The sequence below is a fragment of the Achroia grisella genome, unplaced genomic scaffold, assembly GCF_030625045.1.
Source record: "Achroia grisella isolate CSIRO2021 unplaced genomic scaffold, CSIRO_AGI_Agris_v1 utg660, whole genome shotgun sequence".
NCBI lineage: Eukaryota > Metazoa > Arthropoda > Insecta > Lepidoptera > Pyralidae > Achroia > Achroia grisella.
In genome coordinates this window covers 7628595-7656081 of record NW_026712984.1, presented here as the reverse complement: position 1 = coordinate 7656081, position 27487 = coordinate 7628595, and the positions used below count along the sequence as shown (strand labels likewise).

The following is a 27487-nucleotide window of genomic DNA, read 5'->3' as shown; positions in this document are numbered from 1 at the left end:
TGCTTTTTAACAATGTTACAATATAAAAAACAACAATAGTTATTCATGCACGGATTTTCCGTTTAATGTTAGACATAGACACCTATATAAATAAACTGGCTTTTAAATAAAATAAAATAAGATATTCAATTGTGTTTCTTGCCAGTTCTAGTCAATTGAATCTGTATGCTTAACTGGACGGTAGCTCATAAGCGGCTAAAATTTGCTACATGAATAAATTATTTTTGAATTTGAATTTCGAACAAGCTGACGGTCCACCCGATGGTAAGTGGTAATCGTCGCCTATGTACATGAACAGTACTATGAATATCACATTACAATATGCCATCCCATAAGGCGGAAGTGTGTGAAAAAGATATTGAAATTTCAGAAAGTGATCGCTGTAATTGTGTTGCTAACTTTGACTAGCAAGGACACCATGGTCTCTCTTGCATGAGAAATGCTGATCGAATATCTCGTTATGCCATGATCAACATTATTATAAATAGAGCATTCAAAAAGGCACCGTTACCAGTATCTTGGATACGCTCCCACGATTTTGTTTGTAATCGATATCTATACATATAAATAATATTGCTGTTTCTATTTGTAATATTGAAATAACCGATTTTTACTACACGCATATGAATATAAATACGGCACATACACCAAAATAACATTTTTTACAATTTTTGTCAGTATGTCTGTCTGTTTGTTCTGGCTAATCTCTGAAATGGCTGGACCGATTTTGACGGACTTTCATAGGTAGGTAGCTAATGTAATAACGAGTAACTTAAGCTACTTTTAATATAAAAAAATGTTTTAATTTTCGAAAAATTAAGTTAACTTACACGCGGACGAAATCGCAGGAACAGCTAATATATAAATAAAAATAGTTATAATTAATAGAAAATGATTAAGACATTTATTTAAAACAGCACACGCAAGTTTCTAGCTCTTTCTTCTAGTGATGAGTCTGCGTTCCGAATGAGTGGTAGAATAAAAACTATCTATCCAAAAGTGATTATTTCTATTTCTATAAGTGGGACAGATATACCCACGTAAACGTAGTCTACCTTAGATCATTTAGTTATATTTAAACGTTTTATTGTCATTTCACTGGATGTCCTAAATAAATAAATTAGAGAGACATTCCATGAGCTTCATGTTAGTTCGTGACAGTCACTTTACCCTCAAAACCTTTTAAATATTTGAGCTTATATACCTTTTACCATTACCAACGTTCGGTTACTCTAAATTTACCTTTTATACCGATAATTTCACACACACCTGATACAAGAGTCTGCAGTTCGTTTATGAAAGTAGCGACAACGCTTCCATCATCGTAGAATTAGTTACAAATATAAATTGCCTGCTTGAAATTTATAAATTTTATAATTTATAAATAAATTTATCTATAGTTCTTCAAATATAAAACAGGAAAAATTCTTCCACAATTATTTCTAGATTGTTATATTAACCAGTGTCGTGACCATTATAATAAAAGGGCGACAAAGCAAAAAGAAAAAGATTGGAGACGAGAATTGAGATAAAATTAAAGAAATTACGACCTTTAGAGTATGCATCAGTAATCAAGAAATTTGAAGGCATGTACACTCAGCTTTTAACAGCTGATTGTCTCTGTCATAGTTAATTATTGAAACGACGTTAATTACTATTAGTAACAAGGTTTTTTATGTAATTAAATTAATCTGTTTAGTAGTCTCAGCTCACACGCATAACGGCCCAAATGAGATACAAAAAACCAAGTCCCACCATATCCTAGGAACAGTGAGGTCGCCGTTCCGTGAAGCCTGTGAGTCTTCACAGAGAAAGAGCCTCTGGGAGAAGCTTGGTTGGCTACTTTAGTAGTATCGGCTCTACACGCACAACGGCCCAAATGATAGGCTTAATATGGAAAACAAAGTCCCATCAAATCCTCGGAACGGTGAGGTTACTCCGTGAAGTCTTTGAAGACATCAGGAGTCTTCTGGGACGAGCTTGACTGGCTACTTTAGTAGTCTCAGCTGTACATGTACAAGGGCCCAAATGAGACGTAAAATGTGGGAAAGAAAGTCCCATCAAATCCTCGGAACGGTGAGGTTGCTCCGTGAAGTCTTTGAAGACATCAGGAGTCTTCTGGGACGAGCTTGACTGGCTACTTAAGTAGTCTCAGCTGTACATGTACAAGGGCCCAAATGAGACGTAAAATGTGGGAAAGAAAGTCCCATCAAATCCTCGGAACGGTGAGGTTGCTCCGTGAAGTCTTTGAAGACATCAGGAGTCTTCTGGGACGAGCTTGACTGGCTACTTAAGTAGTCTCAGCTGTACATGTACAAGGGCCCAAATGAGACGTAAAATGTGGGAAAGAAAGTCCCATCAAATCCTCGGAACGGTGAGGTTGCTCCGTGAAGTCTTTGAAGACATCAGGAGTCTTCTGGGACGAGCTTGACTGGCTACTTTAGTAGTCTCAGCTGTACATGTACAAGGGCCCAAATGAGACGTAAAATGTGGGAAAGAAAGTCCCATCAAATCCTCGGAACGGTGAGGTTGCTCCGTGAAGTCTTTGAAGACATCAGGAGTCTTCTGGGACGAGCTTGACTGGCTACTTAAGTAGTCTCAGCTGTACATGTACAAGGGCCCAAATGAGACGTAAAATGTGGGAAAGAAAGTCCCATCAAATCCTCGGAACGGTGAGGTTGCTCCGTGAAGTCTTTGAAGACATCAGGAGTCTTCTGGGACGAGCTTGACTGGCTACTTAAGTAGTCTCAGCTGTACATGTACAAGGGCCCAAATGAGACGTAAAATGTGGGAAAGAAAGTCCCATCAAATCCTCGGAACGGTGAGGTTGCTCCGTGAAGTCTTTGAAGACATCAGGAGTCTTCTGGGACGAGCTTGACTGGCTACTTAAGTAGTCTCAGCTGTACATGTACAAGGGCCCAAATGAGACGTAAAATGTGGGAAAGAAAGTCCCATCAAATCCTCGGAACGGTGAGGTTGCTCCGTGAAGTCTTTGAAGACATCAGGAGTCTTCTGGGACGAGCTTGACTGGCTACTTAAGTAGTCTCAGCTGTACATGTACAAGGGCCCAAATGAGACGTAAAATGTGGGAAAGAAAGTCCCATCAAATCCTCGGAACGGTGAGGTTGCTCCGTGAAGTCTTTGAAGACATCAGGAGTCTTCTGGGACGAGCTTGACTGGCTACTTTAGTAGTCTCAGCTGTACATGTACAAGGGCCCAAATGAGACGTAAAATGTGGGAAAGAAAGTCCCATCAAATCCTCGGAACGGTGAGGTTGCTCCGTGAAGTCTTTGAAGACATCAGGAGTCTTCTGGGACGAGCTTGACTGGCTACTTTAGTAGTCTCAGCTGTACATGTACAAGGGCCCAAATGAGACGTAAAATGTGGGAAAGAAAGTCCCATCAAATCCTCGGAACGGTGAGGTTGCTCCGTGAAGTCTTTGAAGACATCAGGAGTCTTCTGGGACGAGCTTGACTGGCTACTTAAGTAGTCTCAGCTGTACATGTACAAGGGCCCAAATGAGACGTAAAATGTGGGAAAGAAAGTCCCATCAAATCCTCGGAACGGTGAGGTTGCTCCGTGAAGTCTTTGAAGACATCAGGAGTCTTCTGGGACGAGCTTGACTGGCTACTTTAGTAGTCTCAGCTGTACATGTACAAGGGCCCAAATGAGACGTAAAATGTGGGAAAGAAAGTCCCATCAAATCCTCGGAACGGTGAGGTTGCTCCGTGAAGTCTTTGAAGACATCAGGAGTCTTCTGGGACGAGCTTGACTGGCTACTTTAGTAGTCTCAGCTGTACATGTACAAGGGCCCAAATGAGACGTAAAATGTGGGAAAGAAAGTCCCATCAAATCCTCGGAACGGTGAGGTTGCTCCGTGAAGTCTTTGAAGACATCAGGAGTCTTCTGGGACGAGCTTGACTGGCTACTTAAGTAGTCTCAGCTGTACATGTACAAGGGCCCAAATGAGACGTAAAATGTGGGAAAGAAAGTCCCATCAAATCCTCGGAACGGTGAGGTTGCTCCGTGAAGTCTTTGAAGACATCAGGAGTCTTCTGGGACGAGCTTGACTGGCTACTTAAGTAGTCTCAGCTGTACATGTACAAGGGCCCAAATGAGACGTAAAATGTGGGAAAGAAAGTCCCATCAAATCCTCGGAACGGTGAGGTTGCTCCGTGAAGTCTTTGAAGACATCAGGAGTCTTCTGGGACGAGCTTGACTGGCTACTTTAGTAGTCTCAGCTGTACATGTACAAGGGCCCAAATGAGACGTAAAATGTGGGAAAGAAAGTCCCATCAAATCCTCGGAACGGTGAGGTTGCTCCGTGAAGTCTTTGAAGACATCAGGAGTCTTCTGGGACGAGCTTGACTGGCTACTTTAGTAGTCTCAGCTGTACATGTACAAGGGCCCAAATGAGACGTAAAATGTGGGAAAGAAAGTCCCATCAAATCCTCGGAACGGTGAGGTTGCTCCGTGAAGTCTTTGAAGACATCAGGAGTCTTCTGGGACGAGCTTGACTGGCTACTTAAGTAGTCTCAGCTGTACATGTACAAGGGCCCAAATGAGACGTAAAATGTGGGAAAGAAAGTCCCATCAAATCCTCGGAACGGTGAGGTTGCTCCGTGAAGTCTTTGAAGACATCAGGAGTCTTCTGGGACGAGCTTGACTGGCTACTTAAGTAGTCTCAGCTGTACATGTACAAGGGCCCAAATGAGACGTAAAATGTGGGAAAGAAAGTCCCATCAAATCCTCGGAACGGTGAGGTTGCTCCGTGAAGTCTTTGAAGACATCAGGAGTCTTCTGGGACGAGCTTGACTGGCTACTTTAGTAGTCTCAGCTGTACATGTACAAGGGCCCAAATGAGACGTAAAATGTGGGAAAGAAAGTCCCATCAAATCCTCGGAACGGTGAGGTTGCTCCGTGAAGTCTTTGAAGACATCAGGAGTCTTCTGGGACGAGCTTGACTGGCTACTTAAGTAGTCTCAGCTGTACATGTACAAGGGCCCAAATGAGACGTAAAATGTGGGAAAGAAAGTCCCATCAAATCCTCGGAACGGTGAGGTTGCTCCGTGAAGTCTTTGAAGACATCAGGAGTCTTCTGGGACGAGCTTGACTGGCTACTTAAGTAGTCTCAGCTGTACATGTACAAGGGCCCAAATGAGACGTAAAATGTGGGAAAGAAAGTCCCATCAAATCCTCGGAACGGTGAGGTTGCTCCGTGAAGTCTTTGAAGACATCAGGAGTCTTCTGGGACGAGCTTGACTGGCTACTTAAGTAGTCTCAGCTGTACATGTACAAGGGCCCAAATGAGACGTAAAATGTGGGAAAGAAAGTCCCATCAAATCCTCGGAACGGTGAGGTTGCTCCGTGAAGTCTTTGAAGACATCAGGAGTCTTCTGGGACGAGCTTGACTGGCTACTTAAGTAGTCTCAGCTGTACATGTACAAGGGCCCAAATGAGACGTAAAATGTGGGAAAGAAAGTCCCATCAAATCCTCGGAACGGTGAGGTTGCTCCGTGAAGTCTTTGAAGACATCAGGAGTCTTCTGGGACGAGCTTGACTGGCTACTTTAGTAGTCTCAGCTGTACATGTACAAGGGCCCAAATGAGACGTAAAATGTGGGAAAGAAAGTCCCATCAAATCCTCGGAACGGTGAGGTTGCTCCGTGAAGTCTTTGAAGACATCAGGAGGCTTCTGAGAAGAACTTGGCTGGCTACTTAAGTAGTCTCGGCTGTACACGTACAATGGCCCAAATGAGACGTTAAATATGGGAAAGAAAGTCCCATCAAATCCTCGGAACGGTGAGGTTGCTCCATGAAGTCTGTGAAGACACCAGAAAGAGCTTCTAGGAGAAGTTTGGCTGGCTACTTTAGTAGTATCGGCTCTACACGCATAACGGCCCAAATGATAGGCTAAATACGGAAAACAAAGTCCCATCAAATCCTCGGAACGGTGAGGTTGCTCCGTGAAGTCTGTGAAGACACCAGAAGTCTTCTGGGACGAATTTGTCTGGCTACTTTAGTAGTCTCAGCTGTACACGTACAAGGGCCCAAATAAGATGTTAAATATGGGAAACAAAGTCCCATCAAATCCTCGGAACGGTGAGGTTGCTCCGTGAAGTCTGTGAAGACATCAGGAGGCTTCTGAGAAGAACTTGGCTGGCTACTTTAGTAGTCTCATCTCTACACGCATAATAGTCCAAACGAGAGACTAAAAACGGAGTTAATACGATACGCCCTAATCCAATTGGGGTCAATCGCCCCACCAACTAGAGTGGGTTATAACTACGTAACAGACATTTTACGTCCCATTGTGTTATAGGCAATCTATGGTAACAAGCCGACTGACATACTGACCCAGGCCGTGACATAAACAAGAGGGATGATAACTAGACAACTGGCAGATATATTTAGTGAGATACATATATTTACATACATAAAAACAACCCTACTCATGATTAAATATGATTAAATCTCAGGATTAATATATTTTATTTTGTTTTGTTTTATTTTCTTATTTCTTTTTTATGTATGTATGTTTAGCTGTACCCGCAACTTCGTCCGCGTGGATTTTACTTTCTTTTTCTAAAGTAAAAGTAGCCTAAGTTACTCTTTATTACACTGATGTAATAAAGAGTAACTTAGGCTACTTTGCTACCTGCTAATAAAAGTCCCGTCAAAATCGGTCCAGCCATTTCAGAGATTTACCGGAACAAACAGACAGACAAAAATTGTAAAAAAAGATATTTTGGTGTATGTACCGTATTTATATTCATATGCATGTAGTTAAAAACGGTTACTTCAATATTACAAACAGACACTCCAATTTTATTTATATGTATGTATAGATTATTAATAATCACATTAAACAAACTATACATGTATTTATCACAATGGTATTCGCCGTCTAAGTCTAAATATAACTTAACTAGCTACTTGCCCCGGCTTCGCACAGGTGTACATGTATTATATCTCTAAACCTTCCTCTTGAATCACTCTATCTATTAAAAAAACTGCTTCAAAGTCCGTTGCGTAGTTTTAAAGATTTAAGCATACATAGGGATAGACAGCGACAGGGAGTTTGTTTTATACTACACTAGCTACCCACCCCGGCTTCGCACAGGTGTATACATATTATACATATAAACCTTCCTCTTGAATCACTCTATCTATTAAAAAAAACCGCTTCAAAATCCGTTGCGTAGTTTTAAAGATTTAAGCATACATAGTGACAGACAGACAGCGACAGCGACTTTGTTTTATACTATGTAATGATGACGTATGTAAAGATTAAGGATTAAGGTAATATAGTTAAATTTAAAGAGAAAATCTTAGACTGGTATGTTCGGAGTCCTATAATTATATTATATTACCTACTTCAATCGAAACCCTATTAATTTGGGAGCCTTTTGTTAAGTAGATGCTAAACTAACTCGATTATTCAAGATTTATATCCTGGCTCAGTTTAAAGCAATTTCTTATCCGTGCCCGTCTTAAACTTAGCTACAGCATTATCATTGATTAACTCCACTTTCATTTCATTAACCTGATTAAGGGTGATAACGGGGCAGGCAGGTGAGTGAGACGGCTCATATAGTCACTCTTTTTATTACTTTCATTAGCTGATTCACGTTACTTCATCTGGGTAACACTACCACAATTTTTTGCAACATTTTTCAGTACATTTCCTCATTTATTTGCAACATCATTTGTTTCAAGCTTGGAAAAAGAGCTACAGAAACTTTTGAAATGGTAAAAATAAGTTACTCTTTATTACATCAGCTACCTGCCAAAAAAAGTCCCATCAAAATCGGTCTAGCCATTTCAGGGATTAACCGGAACAAACAGACAGACAACAATTGTAAAAAGAAATATTTTGGTGTATGGTGATAACGGTGATAACGGGGCAGGCAGGTGAGTGAGACGGCTCATATAGTCACTCTTTTTATTACTTTCATTAACTGATTCACGTTACTTCGTCTGCGTAACACTACCACAATTTTTTGCAACATTTTTCAGAACACATCCTCAGTTATTTGCAACATCATTTGTTTCAAGCTTCGAAAAAGAGCTACAGAAACTTTTGAAATGGTAAAAATAGTAAATGGGCAGAAAGCTTTGGACCATACGGCCATTTTCAAGTATTCTCTTCAAAGATGGCCGTGAAGAAATTGGGGACGATTTCCTGTTATTTTCGACTCCAAGTGGATAATTCACAAGGAATTCACTCCCAATGGTCAGACAGTCGCGGGGGAATATTACTTAGGAGTCATAAAATGCATGCTGGATAGTATTAGAAATAGAAATAGAAATAGAAATAATCTTTATTCAAATAAACTTAATATAAGCACTTTTGAATAATCAAGTTTTTTTATTCCACCGCTTATTCGGAATGCAGATTCATCACAAGAAGAATAAGCAAGAAACTTGTGTGTTGCACTTTTAAATAAATATTGATTTACTTATATTTAATTAACAACAAGGATTAGGCATGCGACAATCAACATAGAAACCGCTACGCACTTAATCTCAGTTCAATCAGATAACATTGTCAGCGCTATGAATTTTAAGTTAGATATTTTCTACAAAAACATTATTATCATTTATAAATTCTTCAATTTTATAATAAGCTTTTTTAACAAAGAAATTTTTTATGACACATTTGAATTTTTTTCTACCAAATTGACTACAGATATCAGACTATTCATCGGATAAGTCCAGAATATCGACAACAAGGATCGTGGAGTCACCTCCACGATTGAAAACCTATTAATTTGGGAGCATTTTGTTAAGTAGATTCTAAACTAACTAGATTACTTGAAATTTATATCCTGGCTCAGTTTAAAGCAAAATTGCTTTAAATTGAGCCAGGATATAAATTTACAGCCTGCGAGGAATAGAACCCGCGGCCATCGGAAGTAAAACGCTGTGCTAAACCGCTACACACATAACATACATAAAAAAAACAGTATGTATGTTGTATTCATATACTATATTTATATTAAATCACAAACCAAATCATACTATTTTATAAACATACAAATGACTACAAATAATTGTACCGTGCCAGGAATTAAACCCACGACCTTCGGACGTACGAACATGTGTTATATTACTAGAATTAATATTGCTGCCGTCAATTAATATGTAAATTATATTAATGCGTATATTATATTCTGAAGCTTCGAATTTGATTGAATGATATTCAACAGAATATAATCTGTGGAATGGTAGTAATTGTTTATCTATGGAATATTAATGTATATAGATTCTGTGGTCGGCTCCTGTTACATTCAGCTTGTCATTACATTTCATAGGGCTTGAGATGTAATGAGTAATTGAATGACAGAATATAATCTGTGGAATGGTACTGTAGACGTTTATCTGTAGAATATTAACAATATAGATTCTCTGGTCGACTCCTGTTACATTCTGTTAATGCGGTTCCCTGGGGATTTTGTATCCCGAGAGATATTTTCCTTCGACAAAACTGTCATCACAGGTTTCGAGCAAAATTAAAGAGTCACGAGCGTACATTCAGTATCTGAAGACCTGTGAAATGTAATGAGTAATTGAATGATGAATGATTGAATGACATTCAACAGAATATAATCTGTGGAATGGTACTAATTCTTTATCTGTAGAATATTAATAATATAGACGCTGTGGTCGGCTCTTTTTATATTCAGTATATGGAGACCTGTGAAATGTAATGAGTAATTGAATTATGAATGATTGAATGACATTCAACAGAATATAATCTGTGGAATGGTACTAATTATTTATCTGTAGAATATTAATAATATAGACGCTGTGGTCGGCTCCTTTTATATTCAGTATATGAAGACCTGTGAAATGTAATGAGTAATTGAATGATGAATGATTGAATGACATTCAACAGAATATAATCTGTGGAATGGTACTAATTGTTAATCTGTAGAATATTAATAATATAGACCCTGTGGTCGGCTCCTTTTATATTCAGTATATGGAGACCTGTGAAATGTAATGAGTAATTGAATGATGAATTATTGAATGATGAATGAATGAATGATGAATTGTTGAATGAATAATGATTGAATGAAGAATGATTGAATGTCATTCAACAGAATATAATCTGTGGAATGGTACTAATTGTTAATCTGTAGAATATTAATAATATAGATCCTGTGGTCGGCTCCTTTTATATTCAGTATATGGAGACCTGTGAAATGTAATGAGTAATTGAATGATGAACTATTGAATGATTGAATGGCGAATGATTGACTTATGAATGATGAATGATAGAATGATGAATGATTGAACGACACATGATTGAATGATGAAGGATTGAATAATAATTAACAGAATACATAAAGTTAAATTCCACGCGGACGAAGTCGCGGGAACAGCTAGTACAGGATAAATACCGTAGAACCTTTCCGTTTATGCTATGTACATAAGAACCCTTCGTAATATAAATATTATAAAGGTTTGGTAAATAAACATAACATATCAGAAAGGAAGTGTATCTACATTAATTACAGCTAAAGGGCGCCCTACTTGCTGCGGACGTGAGGGCTGACATTAAACAATGCCCTTCTGAAATTGGTTCGTAGGTTCGATAATGCCCGTAACTAATAAAATATATGTCAATATGAGAATGTTGTAATAAAGAAAAATAACTTATTTATTTATATTAATTAATATTATTTATATATTAGCTACCCACCCCGGCTTCGCTCGGTTGTACATGTATTATAAATATAAACCTTCCTCTTGAATCATACTGTCTACTAAAAAAAATCGCTTCAAAATCCGTTGCGTAGTTTTAAAGATTTAAGCATACGACAGACGGACAGACGGCGACAGCGACTTTGTTTTATACTATGTAATGTTATGACAATGTTGTAATACTTGTAATAAAGAAAATGAAGTTATTTATTAGGTACTAATAGGTTCAAACTAATAGATTTACATCCTGCAACATCCCTTATTTTATCCCCATGGGGGTTGAATTTATCAAAATCCTATTTAAGTGAAGGTCTTCATCATAGTAGCTTCAATCTTTAATTTCAGTCCAATCGAAAATCTAAGAAGATTTATACAAACTTTCATCCCTATTTTATCACCTTAGGGGTGGAATTTATCAAAATCCATTCTTAGGGGATGCCTACGTCATAGTAGCTTTATGCATGCAAAGTCTCAGCTAGGTTTAGAATTGACAAAGTTTCATACAAACTTTCATCCCTAATTTTATCCCTTTGGGGGTAGAATTAATCAGAATCCTTTCCTAGCGGATGCCTACATCATAACATCTACCTGCATGCCAAATTTCAGCCCGATCCGACCAGTGGTTTGGGATGTGCGTTGATAGATCACTATGTCAGTCACCTTTGAGTTATATATATTTAGAAGATTGCTAAAAATATATGTAAAAAACAAAAGAGATAAATCTCATCTCAAAAATACACTTTCTCTTAATTGTTCTTGTGAAGACTTATAAAGCAAAACTTTCCTATTGAAATCATTATAATTCATTTTATAATGAAACAATGGCCAGTAGGGGAGATGAGATGGATAGACTAAGAGCCAGTGTCCGTATTTGAAATATCTGCAAATTTACTAATATTATAATCGCGAAAGTGAGTATGGACGATGGAAGGATATTTATTATTCTTTTACGCAAAAAATACTGAAGGAATTATAATGAAATTTAATAATAATAATCTCAGGACAATTCACACAGCGTCATCTAGACCCAAGTCAAGCTAGCTAAAGCTTGTGTTATGGGTACTAGACAACTGATACATATACATAGATATTTTTTTTGTAAATACATACATATCATACATAGTTAATTACATAGTTATTACTACATACATAATTTTAAAGTAAAATGAAATAAACTAAATATAAATCAAAATGCCATATTGAATGAGATCTAAATATTGAGGAGGAAATCTTTAACCAGTCAAAATATGATTGGACTTTGCAGTTCTTATAGTTACAGGTAACGAGTTCCATAACTTGATACCAGTTACAGTAAAGAAAGAAATTCAAAATTCAAAATATCTTTATTCATGTAGGTCTATTACAGACTCTTATGATATGTCAAATACGGTCAGTTCGGAATGATTTCGAGATGAGAAGAACTCACAAGAAACTGAGCTCGTATTTTTTTTTAAATATTGTACATATTTACAATAATACTATTTCATTTAAATTCAAATTTGGGAGAATAGAGTGACCACCAGCATATGCTATTGCAAAAAACAAAAAATCGAATCAGTGTTCGCACCCCGAACTGACCAGTCCCCACAAGCAGCATCTGATCACGAGTATGACGGATGAGCCAGCCATCATTGCACTCAACCATATTAGATAGCACATCGACCCGGCCCACCACGCCGCCACAAGTTTGAACTTTATAGCGAGCATGACTGTTTCAAGTTACTCCACTACGTCATTTATAGTATTTCAGCATACACTGTACTAATCACAGTTTTCACCCATTACAAGATTTAATTAACATTATTTAAATTACAATATGTCATGTCCTATCAAATATTAAGAAAGTATATATTTAGATTAAAAGAAAGAAAGTATATCCTATCTTTTATACTATACGTGCTTCATCCTCAAATAGATTGTTTGTTTTTAATTACGGATTTTAATGACTCTAAAACTGAATCTATTGGTAAAGTAATTAGGAAGGCTCGCCTCAACGATTTACGTAGGCTGATTTAAAATTTATTTCAATATTAAAATCACTTTATATTGACTTCTCCCAGCAAAATCCCACGTGTAATTGCTTGAACAAAATTCTTTTTAATATTCCAGTAAAACTCGAATGGATTTATACTTGTAACTAGCTGTATTCGCGACATCGTCCGCGTGGAATTTAACTTTATTTTTCTAAAATAAAAGTAGCCCATGTTACCCCTTATTACGTCAGATACCTGCCAAAAAAGAAGTCCCATCAAAATCGGGCCAGCCATTTCAGAGATTAGTCGGAACAAACAGACCGACAGACAAAAATAGTAAAAAATGTTATTTTGGTGTATGTATCATATTTATATTCATATGCATGTAGTAAAAAACGGTTATTTCAATTTTACAAACAGACACTCCAATTTTAATTATATGTATAGATGAAATTAGTTAAACATTTTATATGAAGGTAAATACAGAGTCTTAAAATTTCTATTAAATTATTATATCTCTATGGTTCAGTGGTGTAATACTACTTTTACATCCAAAGGTTGTAGGTTCAATTCCAATACCTATAATTTCAAAAACTTATGCCTGTAATTTAATTACTTCTAATTAGCTATTACCGCCATTTCTTTCACGTGGAATTTAACTTTTTTATCTCCTCGGGATGTTCAACGTTTATGCATGTTCAACCACATAGATGTCTTCGTCTGCGTGGAAAATAAATTTATAAAATAAATCTATTAGTTTGAACCTATCAGTACCTAATGGAACGAATAAATTAAGACGAACAAAATAATTTTTAGTTCTTTAGGCTACATTTATTTTAGAAAATTAAAGTTAAATTCCACGCGGACGAAGACGCGGGAACAGCTAGTATATATATATACATATATTATATACGTGTATTGGTCAAATACATGATCATCTGCTTCTTCCTTATCCCATTTATTTGTGGTAGTCGTAATGTTTTTCTCTTCCATTCATCCCTGTTCGCAGTCATCTCGTTATTCACTCCCTTTCTTACCATACCATCTTTCACGCAGTCCATCTCTTTCTCGGCCTTCCTCTGCCCATATAACTATCCACATAAAACCTAAATTAAAACAAAAACACCACAACGGGAAAGTAAACAAAACAAACAAACATAATGAAGCTAGCTTAAATATTAGACGCGTATAATGACCAAACTTTGGAGGGTCATAATTTGATGCGACGCTAAATCTACTTTGAAACTTTCAAACCACACCAAGTTGAATTTCTTTCAAAGTAAATTTCCTCGTAGAAAAGTTGATCATTAATTTTCTATAAACGACAATGTTTATATAAACGTTCCGCCCACTCATTACGGTGTCATTATATCATAAAATGGGCGAGGTATGTTTTGTTTTGGTTCGGTTTTTCCCTTTTCAGGGAAAGGCAAAACGACTCAGCCCATACAGCCCTTGTGTTCTCACTTTTGTCCATGTGTCATACCATACGTTACGTTGACAGTATCATTCTACGAAAACAGATACTGTCAGTCTCCAGTCAATCAAGCCGTCAGTATATCTGTCATGAATAAAGTTCGTTATTGTGAGTTGCTGGTTCGTGACATTGTTTTGTTTTTTATGTAATTAAAATCAAATTCATTTATTCGTGTAGGATATTTTAGCCGCTTATGAACGTAATTTCTTTAGTATTAATATTTAATTATATATATATATCTATATAATAAAAAATCTATTCAAATGTGCTTGTAATGAGTTTATTTGAATAAAGATTATTTCTATTTATTAACCTACCGTTCAATTTGGCGAAACATATCCAATTAAAAATCATTTATTCATGTAGGTGACTTTAGGTGTTTATGAACGTAATTTTTTTTTCTTTTCCGTTCAATATGGCAAACAACGTATGCATTCTAATGTGTCTTGTATCTGACAATAAATATAAATAAAACTGGAGTATCTGATATAAAAAAACATCTGATATAAAATTCACCAAAATAACATTTATTACAATTTTTGTCTCTGTCTGTCTGTATGTCTGATTGTTCCGGCTAATCTCTGAAATGGCTGGACCGATTTTGATGGGTTAACTGATCTGAGCTCACACATCCTATCATCTTCCACTGGTACCCAGCGTAAACCGTTAACGCAGGCGGGCGCACCATTCCATTATCATCTCTTAAAAAAGTTGCTGAATATACGTGTGGTAAAAATTCTCGTAATATCACTAAACCTATTTAAATCCATTTACCCAGATTTCCATTGATCACGATTCGATAGACCATCCGTATAACATGTCCACAATCCAGAAATAACCTAATTTTAAAACAGTCCTTCCCAAATGCTCGTCCGCGGACCGTTGAAGGTCGGCTATACCCAAAATAAGGCCCGTAAAATTGTAGTGACTGGTCGGCTGTAATCACTACGAATGATTTACTCTTATTCAGATACATAACCCGTTAGGTTTATTGTAGAACAATGAACCTAAAACTAAAAACTTTAAAAAGTATATTAACACTTAAATTTAATTCAAATTAAATTAAAAATAATTTTAACCTTAGAAAGTACGTATTTTTATTATTTCAATAAATTATATTATATTACTTAAATATTTTAACCGTTACTTGTGTTAACATTTTGACTCTAATCAATTAGTGCTAGTTAGTAGTTTGTATTCACACATTTTAACTTCAAATTGTAAAGTTATATACGAGTACATTTAATTAAAAATATAACTGAATAACATTATTAACGTAAAACTAAAAACCTTAAAAAATATAATATATCTAATAACTAAAATGTATTATTAAAATTGTATAGTTAGAACATTTATTTAAAAGATCAACCCGGATGTTTCTTGCTTGCTATGAGATAGCTTTCCATTTGAGCGGTGGATTAAAAAAATAAATATAACATCAAAAATGCTTAAATCTAAATATATATAACTCAAAGGTGACTGACATAGTGATCTATCAACGCACAGCCCAAACCACTGGACGGATCGGGCTGAAATTTGGCATGCAGGTAGATGTTATGACGTAGGCATCCGCTAAGAAAGCATTTTGATTAATTCTACTCCCAAAGGGATAAAATAGGGGATGAAAGATTGATTGAAAACTACTAAACGGATTTTGATGAAACTTTCCAGTAATATGAATATCAGAGAAATAACAGAAGAATAACATATATGCTATTTATAAAATAGAAGATTACTTTTAATTAAATTTCATTTAGCTTTTATTCTTAATTCATACGGACCGTAATATTACCAATATTAGAAACGCGAAAGTTTGTGACTATGGATGTATACTTGTTACACACAAAAACTACTTAACGCATTTTGATTAAACGTTGCAGTAATATAGTTTATGCATTACTTACTTTATACAATACATTTTAATAACACAGACTGTCATTTACGTGGCTGTACCGCGGGCACAAATATTTAAGTATAAATTAAGTGTACTGTTTTAAATTTAATGCGGGCATTATTTATACGTATAATTAGTTAAAATCACGAGGTTTTATTTATTTTATTTATTTATTCTTTAATGCACAATATAACTTGTACAAAGGCGAGCTTAATGCCGTATGGCATTCTCCGCCAGCTAACCTTCAGGTATACAGAAAGCGTTGTGGGGCAGTTATGTCAGAAACAATCACAAGATTACTAATATATATTATTATGAAATTTTACCACGGTTTATATTTATTTTATATTGAGTTATAATACTCAATACTGCCGAAATATCAGGAACTTAATATAACTTGAGTTCCCGATATTTCGGTCACGGGTTTCTTCAAGAACTTTTCGCCATGATCATGGGAAAACTTTTCCCGTGATCAAAAACACTGTGTGGCCCCTGGTCAATAAAAAGTTGAAAACCACTGGTTTAAAGCGATGCCCTCACGCCGCACGAGGGCGACCGCCGCGTCCCTCGTCGCCGGATCTATTGCGCTCAATAAATTCCCCCTTAAGTTACTCTACTATATCTCGGTCAGGTACAAATTTCTCGTTACATATAAACTTGATTATAAATAACTATTTTAAAGTAAAATGCACTTTAGGTATACAGAAAGCGTTGTGGGGCAGTTATGTCAAAAAACAATCACAAGATTACTAATATATATTATTACATAATATATATGAAATTAAAAAAATTTTACCACGTTTTATATTTATTTTATATTGAGTTATAATACTCAATACTGCCGAAATATCGGGAACTTAATATAACTTGAGTTCCCGATATTTTGGCAGTGTTTCAATCGCCATGATCACGGGAAAACTTTCTTCAAAAACGGTAAGTGGCCCCTGGTCAATAAAAAGTTGAAAACCACTGGTTTAAAGCGATGCCCTCACGCCGCACGAGGGCGACCGCCGCGTCTCAATAAATTCCCCCTTAAGTTACTCTACTATATCTCGGTCAGGTACAAATTTCTCGTTACATATAAACTTGATTATAAATAACTATTTTAAAGTGAAATGCAATGAACGTCGTTCTTTTTTTCGAGTTCACACTGAACTCGTTTCCTTGAACGTGTTTATACTACGATTGGTGAAATCCAGCCTAAGGTATTTATTTAAACTAGTGGTCGACCAGTGTCGAAAATCATACCATAATTAAATTAAATGTATCTATTTGCATGAAATATACACATATATTAATTTAACATTCAGTATCAAACATCCATCCATACTCACAAACTTTCGCATTTATAATATCACTAGCAGTGCGCACGGTTTCACCCGCGATAAATTTCAATACAAAATATAGCCTGTATGTTATTCTGATATATAAGCTATATTACTGTAAAGTTTCATCAGTAACAAACATCCATCCATACTCACAAACTTTCGCATTTATAATATTACTAGTTACACGCCCCGGCTTCGCACGGGTGTACATGTATTATACATATAAACCTTCCTCTTGAATCACTCTATCTATAAAAAAAAAAACAATTCAAAATCCGTTGCGTAGTTTTAAAGATTTAAGCATACATAGGGATAGACAGCGACTGCGACTTTGTTTTATACTATGTAATGTTTAGGATTGAGATTCTCTTTTCATTTTATTTCAAACTTACAAAATAGATATTAAAACATTAGCAAAACAATTACGAAACAAATTTACCAACTTGTAACAATCTAGTTAAGGGACAAAGAAGTTTCCAACAAAAATTCCAAACTCACCCATGTTAGATAACACAAAGGAATATAAAACGACGAACGATATTATCTAAAGCTGGATTGAACCTGCTAGCAGCGGTCAGGCGGATAATCGTGTTAGTGAAACGCCGGTAACCACATCTTTATAAGGTCTAGATCAGTCTGATAGTAATTTCTAGCTTTATTTCTGACCACACCAATATAATAATAACGCAGGACGATTAACACAGCGCCATCTAGTCGCTAGCAGAGCTTGTCATAGTACTAGACCATGATATATAGCAGTAAATATAATTTATTCTCGTTCCGATCAGTTGCACGTTACATATCAACTGTTACTTAGCAACATGATTACTTATTTGAAATGTAATGGATTAGAGTTTTCTTCTAAAATCAATGTGCCTAATACGTTACTTAATCCATTATGTTAAAGACACTCTACATCTCTACGTTTAAATAACATATATAATATAAAACAATATACAGAAGAGTAAACAATAGAACAATAGTAGCAAAAAACATATCCAAAATTAAATCTGTTAAAATAATAATCATTAATTATAGTTGGACCACCTGATGGAGATGTTCAGTGGATTACACATATAGAGCAGTAAATATAATTTTGTCTCGTTCCGATCAGTTGTGTGTGTACATATCAACTGTTACTTATCAACTTGATTACTTTATTTAAATTATTAACCGGGTCTTAACACGAATAATTTTATGGCAAATAAAGGTATTTAAAAACACTCGACGTTTAACTAGGTTGCACTAGTCGAAACGTTCAGAGTATGACGGATTAATAATTTAAATAATGTATATTAAACACGAAAGTTTAAAAATAAACTTGATTACTTATTTTAGATTAGACTTTTTCTTCTAAAATCAATGTGCCTAATAGACCAGTGGTTCCTAATAAATTTTTGCTGCGTACCACTTAAAAAAAGACCTCAAACCTTGCGTACCCCTTATTGTAGCAATCACACTAACATTATAAAGCACGACAAAAGCCGAACTGGCGGGAAGCGGGAACGGGTGACGTGTAGCGGAGGCAGCCGACGCCGACGGTCGATCATAGTGCTCAGTGCTCCGTGTTTTTACTATGTTCATCGTCATAAAATAATATTTTGGAAATTGTTCTTGTTTTTACTGATACCCACACCCCTTGATGCAACTTCAAGTACCCCTGGGGTACTCGTACCAGTAATTAAGAAACACTGTACTAGACAACCGATAGATATAAGGAATTGTTAGTAATGTGGACTGTTGATCTTATTGCTAGCAATGTACCATGTCAGACCTCTACGTGGTTCCCCTGGAAATCATCGCGATATATTCCTGGTGATTTGACTACGATAGGCCAATTGAATAATGACCTAGGACAATTTTTTATGGATGATAATGGAAATGTGTACTGCCTGCGCTAACGGTTTACGCTGGCGGGACACCAGTGGAGGATGATAATATGAGTGAGATCAGACCAGTTAGCCCATCGTGGCAAATTCACTAAGAATATATCACGATGGTTTCCAGCAACCGCATAGAAGTCAACCTGACATCGTACATTGCTAACAATTGGATTATCAGTCCATATTATTACACACACACAGTAAGAAAAATCACATAATCTTACCACGTTTTATATTTACTGATTTCCTGATATTTCGACAGTGTTTCAACCACCATGATCATGGATAATTTTACCCGTGATAATCATGAGTAATTTTTTTCTAAACGTATTTTCTTTCTTTCTTCAAACGATTTTTGAATTTGAATTTGTCCTGAAGGTCTCTTGATTGTACATATTTACTAGAAAATCATATAGATACCGTTTTGCTGAGAGGTTGCTTTGAATAATTTTGGCACACAATTCTAAAGTGAGTGCCAACAGGCTCGCCAAAATGTTTGCCAACACTTCTATAGCCTCGATGGTCTCTCTCGTGCTTTTTAATGTCCTTGTTATATTGATCCACATCTTTGAGCTCAGAGATTAGAGATCAGACTCGCACTCTTTGTAACAATACTCCTCGGAAATGGCTTGACCGATCGAGACAAAATTTTATAGAAGGTCGAACGTTGGGCCTCCGTCATTTACCACTCAAAAAAGTCTGATAGGTCAAGGCCGAGTTTTTAAGATTAACGCGCTCCGCTCAACATGGGACCTGGTGTGTAAACAGCACACCGGTAACAAACCTAGTCCTTATTTTCATACATACCCATAACACAAGCTTTAGCTAGCTTAACTTGGGTCTAGATGGCGCTGTATGAATTGTCCCGAAATTATTATTATTATTACTAAACTCAAAGTCACTCAGAGGGAGTGATAATGGAGGGGGCTACGCTTGGAGTTTCTCTGCATGATCGTATCAAAAATGAGGAGATCCGCAGAAGAACAAGAGTGACTGAAGAATTGCGAAACTGAAGTGGGAATAGGAAGGGCACATAGCTCGTAGGACAGATGGCCGTTCAGGCAGTAAAGTCTTCGAGTAGCGACCGCAGACCCGAAGACGCAGCGTGGGAAGGCCTCCAGCAAGGGGGACCGACCATCTGGCCAAGATCGTTGGAAGGCGTTGGATGTGAGCAGCGCAGGACCGATCGTCGTGCAGATTTTTGAGGGAGGCCTCTGTTCAGCAGTGGACGTCTTCCGGGCTGAAATGATGATGATGGTGATACCTAGCCCCAATGACAATGACGATGTAGACAGAGAACGCAGGATATTGTCTGTGAGAGTGAACATTCTGGCTGCCAGGTTTGTACTCTACTCTGTTCACGATAAGCAATTTTTTTTAAAGTGTTCGCACCCTGCCTGCGCTTACGGTTTCCGCTGGCAGGGCACCAGTAGAGGACTGTAAGATGATCATGATATCAGGTCATTTATTCCATCGTGGCATTCATCAGAGATTTATAACGATGGTTTCCAGGTGGAACTGCGTGGTTGTCAATCTGACATAAACTATTAAATGACAGTCTTTGTGGTATAACGGTTTACCACATCGCCTTGCTTCCGATAGTCGCTAGGTCGATTCCTCGCACGGTAGAAATATTTGTATTCATATATATCAGTTGTCTACCAATAACACAAACTCTTTGCTTAGGACTAGATGGCGCTGTATGATTTGTTTTATAACAATTGGAAGTAATAGCAAGATTGTCATCTGGCAATACTGAACTGTGTACTGTGTACTAGGTACATTAATTAGAAAATCTTATGTGGCAACACTGAAGCGATGGATAAACGATCTGCAAGCAAACTATGCAAATACAGGTGAACAAATTCGCTTTGATCTCGTGGTTGCGTTACTGTCACGTTCCGAGTTTTGCATGGAGCGTAACTGTTTGTTTAAATTGCTTTTGAATAAATATAAAAATGTTTGTATATAGAATTAATTGAGTTATTAAACTTGCATATTATATTTTTTATAAGATACTAGCTACTCTCCCCGGCTTCACTCGGGTGTACATGTACTGTATATATAAATCTTCCTCTTGAATCACTCAATCTATTAAAAAAACCGCTTCAAAATCCGTTGCGTAGTTTTAAAGATTTAAGCATACATAGGGATGGTATATATTGCAGCTCCGCTCCTATTGGTCGCAACGTAATGTTATGTAGCCTATAACATTCATAGCTACATACCATAGCCCTGGTCCCCACCAATATGCTGCCCACCTTCATGAAGGAGGACTACTGGCCGAAGGGGGTGGTCTATCGGCGCTACCGTGGCAGATTGCCGTCGTCAGTGCCGTGACCATAGAGACTATTTTATTTTTCATATTTTATTATTATTTCTTATGTATGTTAGTCTATAAGGTATTTATAATACCCATCAAAAACATAAATGTGAAATGATAGCCGAGTTTAATATTATGATATATACCTTGATTGTTGACTTCTACGACAAAAGAGATGAGATCTAAATGGGTGCCAAGTTCAATGGTCTGTCCTGAAATGTATTTATAACAATATAAAATATCATTTCTTCTTATAACTTAGGATAATATACTGTAGCCTAAGGTCTAACTTGGCCAGTTCTCATATACCAATTATTACTTTCTATTGCTAGTTACTACTAATATTAAAATAGGAACCGATAAGTAACATGTTTAGAACTTGCGAAGGCTACAGTATATTTCGTATATGAAAACTAGCCAAGTTAGACCTTAGGCTACAGTATATTATCCTAAGTTATAAGAAGAAATTATATTTTATATTGTTATAATTTCATACATTTCAGGACTACCATTCCTCCCCTATAGTTTCCTCATTGAACTTGGCACCCATTTAGATCTCATCTCTTTTGTCGTAGAAGTCAACAATCAAGGTATATATCATAATATTAAACTCGGCTATCATTTCACATTTATGTTTTTGATGGGATATCATTACTTTTTGTACATAAATTATACGAGGTACTTATTTATAACTAAATTAATACCAAATTATTTTTGATAAATTACTGTATTTTCGTATATTTACGGGGTATAATTGTCTTTTTTTGTGTTATTTTCTATATTTTCTTGTAACTTTTAAATGTTCAAGTGCATTGCCAATTCAGTATCAGGAATTTTTGGGCAAATCGGGGCGGTATAACGTCCACAGATGGTTGTACTCTACAATAGAGCTCTCGTGACTTGGATCTAAATTGTTAAGACGTACTCCATCTAAGGTTTTAACTCTGGAGAGTCCAACGTAAACCTGCCCTTTATTAAATATAGAGGAGCCTATGTTGAGAAGAGGACTGCTAAAACTAAGGCCTTGTGATTTGTGGATAGTAATAGCATATGTTAAGCAAATACGGAATTGTTCTCTTTCAACTTATACATTATTTAATATCTGAAACTTCGTATTGACACGTTATAGTTCGTAACGACGATTATGTAACAAATTGACTGTTATCTATTGAATTCTCAAGAAAACAATTTGTTACCAATGAGTTCTCATTCTCGAGTTAACTATACATTCCTACTTATAACTATACTAAAATTGTTATTAATTTTTGGTTTAAACTATTGTCTATACCATACGTATTTACTAAAATAATGTAATAATAATATAACCACAAATATATAAGTATAATTTAAGAAAGCTATGAATTTCGTAGCATAAATCGCAACCTTATAGGTTAGATATCGAGAAACAAAACATTGAGTTTTATCGCACCGCTCCCACACGGCGCCGCCGCGGCGCCCTATACCGAAATGCCTATTATTTAATAATTATTTATAAAAATAATGATTTTACACTATCGATGTGCGCTAAATATTGAAACAATAATTAATACCAAATCTCAGTTAATAACATAATAAATACGAAATTCGACTATACTCCTAGTTATAAGTACGAGTATATTTTAGACAGAATCTAAATTATAGCAACTAGTGTTTACCGCTCAATGCAATATTTGAAGTTTGCTAGTTATCCACACTGATGTGAAGGGGTCAACGTAAATTGATAATGATCGACGTTTTCATACAATATTACTTTCCGTCCAGTACAAGATGAGACTTTTCGCCAGGGATCAATGTCAATTGGTGGCTATCGACGTTTTCATAGAATTTTAGTATTCGTCCAGTATAAGTTGAAATAGAATCAATTAAAGTGAAAAATTGTAGTAAAATGATAACAATTTACCAGTTTCAGATTTTTTCCTTTATATTCACCTAATTACCTATCTGCATGCCAAATTTGAACTTCCTAGGTCATCTGGAAGTGGGTTATAATTTTGATCTATAGTTGATCAGTGATAAAAATGACGATTTTTGGACATTAATATCTAAATAACCGTTTGAGATATGTTTATGAAATTTGGAACACATATTTATCTCGCAAGTGTCAATATATGAACCAAATTTGACAGGTTTGTGTGAAAGAGTTTTTGAGTTATGAGGGGGTCAAAAGTGGCTCCAAATGGTTCGTGTAAATATACACACGGTGCTGCTTGCCAGTTTACTTGAAACTCGGCTTTGACACGCTACCGCGTGTCTAGATGGGCCATGTAGCCTGAATTAAATAAATAAATAAATAAATAACATGACTTTCTATTTATTTATTTTAACTTTAATTCTGATTACATCCATATTGTGTTAGTAAAAAACTTACAAAACTATGTTAGTAACTTATAACAAACAGATACAGAGATATATACACTTAATTCATATACCTGTGTCCACGTCCAGAAGCACTGGGTCCACAATGCAACGATATCCAGTGCCTCTGGAGCGGACAATCAGGTATATTCGCAACAGTTTTTAGGATGCTGTTTGAGCTCCCCCGATTTCTAGACATCAGTGATGCAGCTATTGGTGAAAGAATTTTCAAGATCGGTTCAGTAGATTCAATTCAATCTCTGAAGCGAGAATTTTCAGAATCGAGCACTGATTTTGAATATTCTTAACCTCTACAACTCGTAAACTTTATATCTTTATTATGTCGCTAATATATACATATAAATAAAATTGGAGTGTCTGTTTGTAATATTGAAATAAGCGTTTTTTACTGCATGCATATGAATTTAAATACGGTACATACACCAAAATAACATTTTTTGCAATTTTTGTCTGTCTGTCTGTCGGTCTGTTTGTTTCGGCTAATCTCTTAAATGGCTGAACCGATTTTGACGGGACTTTTATTGGCAGGTAACTGATGTAATAAGGAGTAACATAGGCTACTTTATTTTAGAAAAATAAAGTTAAATTCCACGCGGACGAAGTCGCGGGAACAGCTAGTCTTATATATAAATTCTCGTGTCACAATGTTACACTTTCTCCTCCGAACGGCTTGACCGATTTTTATGACTTTTTACTCGTATATGCATATTCATTAGGTCTGAAGGGCTGTTTTGCTGTTTTTTTTATAATGTAATGTAATAATACACACAACCTTCAATTTTCACCCTTCTATCATCAACCCCTATTTATTAATAGCGATACTACTTCTTTAATTTATATGGCAAAACAACGTTTGCTGGGTAGGATGTATGTATGTATGTTATCCTTTCATGCAAAAACTACTAAACGTATTTTGAAACTACAGTAATATAGCTTATACATCAGAATATCACATCTTAATAATATTATAAACATGAAAGTTTGTAAGTATGGATATTTGTTACACTTCCATGCAAAAACTACTGAACAGATTCTGATGAAACTTTACAGTAATATAGCTTATACATCAGAATATCACATCTTAATAATATTATAAACATGAAAGTTTGTAAGTATGGATATCTGTTACTCTTCCATGCAAAAACTACTGAACAGATTCTGATGAAACTTTACAGTAATATAGCTTATGCATCAGAATAGCACATAGGCTATATTTTTTAATGAAATTTAACGCGGCTAAAACCGCGGGCAGATCTAGTAACCTATAAATTTCAGATGAGTGAAACCGCGAGCACAGCTAGTATTAATATAAATTAAAAAATAAATGTGGGTACTTACGGAACGTGGCGGGTGTGAGGGGTGCGGGAGTTGAGGCGGGGGGCGGCGCAGGCGAGCCAGGGCGTTCAAGAGACCGTCCGTGGTCACTCCGCCTGGCCCCTCATCTGCAACCAAACGTATCTTCAGAACGGAAGATCAAATCCCTACTTTGCATCAAAACAGGTCTTTTAATTCATCCATTCATGGGCCGGGTCATTGGGTTCCCTAAAATACAGTCGAGCGCAGTGATGGCTGGCTCATACGTCATACTCGTGAACGAGTGCTGCTTGTACGGACTGGTCTGCTCTAATCACTACGACTGATTTAATCCTATTGTGTACTTAATATCTAAAGCTAATAAATTGGTGCTAGTTGGTGGTTTGAATTCGCATATTTCAAATTGGAAATGTAAAATTACAATGATTATTTAAAAGAGCAACACGCAAGTTTCTTGCTCGTTCTTCTTGTGATGAAATAGTTTTCCGAAGCGATAGATTAAAAGAATGATAACTATGACTATTCAAAAGTGCTTAAATTAAGTTTATTTCAGGATTTTAATAAGTTATATTTTAATAAGTTATTTTAATAAGTTTTATAATTTTTTCCATCTCTAAGGGGATGAAATAGGGGATGAAAGTTTGTATAAATCTTCTTAGATTTTCGACCGATTGAACTGAAATCAAAGATTGGAGATACTATGATGAAGACGTTCGCTTAAATGAGATTTTGATAAATTCAACCCCTATGGGGATAAAATAAGGGATGATGGAGGATGTATTAGTTTGAACCCATCAGTACCTAATGGAACGTATAAATTAAGACGAACAAAATAATTTTTAGTTCTAAATATTGACAATAGATTAATTAAGAATATTGTGTACAAAGAAGTTTGTAGGCCCTAATTTTTTACACACGCTAAACAAAAGTAAAGCCGCAAAAACTATACCTAATTAATATTAACACTTCTTAACGCGAGCGAAGCCGCGGGCAAAAGCTAGTGATATACAAAACAACTATCTCTGTATTAAAAAACAGTTTATTATTTTTAATGCTAAACCTTATACAGGCTGTTGATGTTTATCCGTTTGTTTTTACAAGGGTGTGCGCTGAACTGGAGCAGTCAATTAGGTATGAATGCCACATCTGTAGCGTGCCTTACATAGTGGAGGATCAAAGGTACCACTGTTTTTTTTTTACATTACAACCATAATACTAAGCGAGGATCAAAAGCATAATAAGAAGAGTAAATAATTAGTAACAAAACTATAATAACGATACGTATACCTATTAGCTTTTGCCCGCGGCTTCACTGGCGTTAATTTATCCCCTTAGGAGTGGAATTTATCAACATACTTCTTAGGGGATGCCTACGTCATAGTAGCTTTATGCATGCAAAGGTTTAAAATTGACAAAGTTTCATACAAGTTTAATCCCCTATTTTATCCCCTTGGGGGCAGAATTAATAAAAATCCTTTCTTAGCGGATGCCCACGTCATAATATCTACCTGTATGCCAATTTTCAGCCCGATCCATCCAGTGGTTTGGGCTGTGCTTTGATAGATCAGTTGGTACATACACCAAAATAACATGTTTTACAATTGTCTGTCTGTCTATTTGTTCCGGCTAATCTCTGAAATGGCTGGACGGATTTTGACGGGACTTTTACTGGCAGGTAGCTGATATAATAAGAAGTAACATAGGCTACTTTTATTTTAGAAAAATAAAGTTATATTCCACGCGGACGAAGTCGCTGGTACAGCCAGTTTATTTTAAATTCCATATAATTCCACTAAATTCATAGTGTAAAGTAGTTAATTTTAAATAACAAATATACACTGCAATTTTATTTACTTGTATACACAAAGTTTGTGATCATTCCACTCTGACTAACAAAAAATGCGTGCAAATCGTGACTATGATTCAGTCAAGCTCAGCTAAGGTACAATGTATGTAATTTTCCGCATTATAAACCTGTGGATGATAGTATATTGTGAGTCATGTCAGCTGACTATTTGACGCCTTAATTGCTCAACCGACTCATATATTTTACTAGCTTTTGCACGCGGCTTCGCTCGCGTTTATTTATCGCCTTAGAGATGGAATTTGTCAAAATCCGTTATAGTAGCTTTATGCATGCAAAGTTTCAGCCCGATTGGTTTAAAATTGACAAAGTTTCATACAAACTTTCATCCCCTATTTTATCC

The 27487-nt window shown here is 36.1% G+C and overlaps 1 protein-coding gene across 1 annotated transcript in view; it reads right to left on the bottom strand.

Annotated features, from left to right (window-relative positions):
• The window catches only part of LOC131849758 (uncharacterized), a 123366-nt gene extending 98027 nt beyond the window's left edge, over window positions 1-25339 (bottom strand). Inside the window, exon 1 of the mRNA XM_059199874.1 lies at window positions 25305-25339. The gene's annotated coding sequence lies outside the window, so the exon portion shown is untranslated. The remainder of the gene's footprint in view (window positions 1-25304) is intronic.
• Window positions 25340-27487: the final 2148 nt, after the last annotated feature.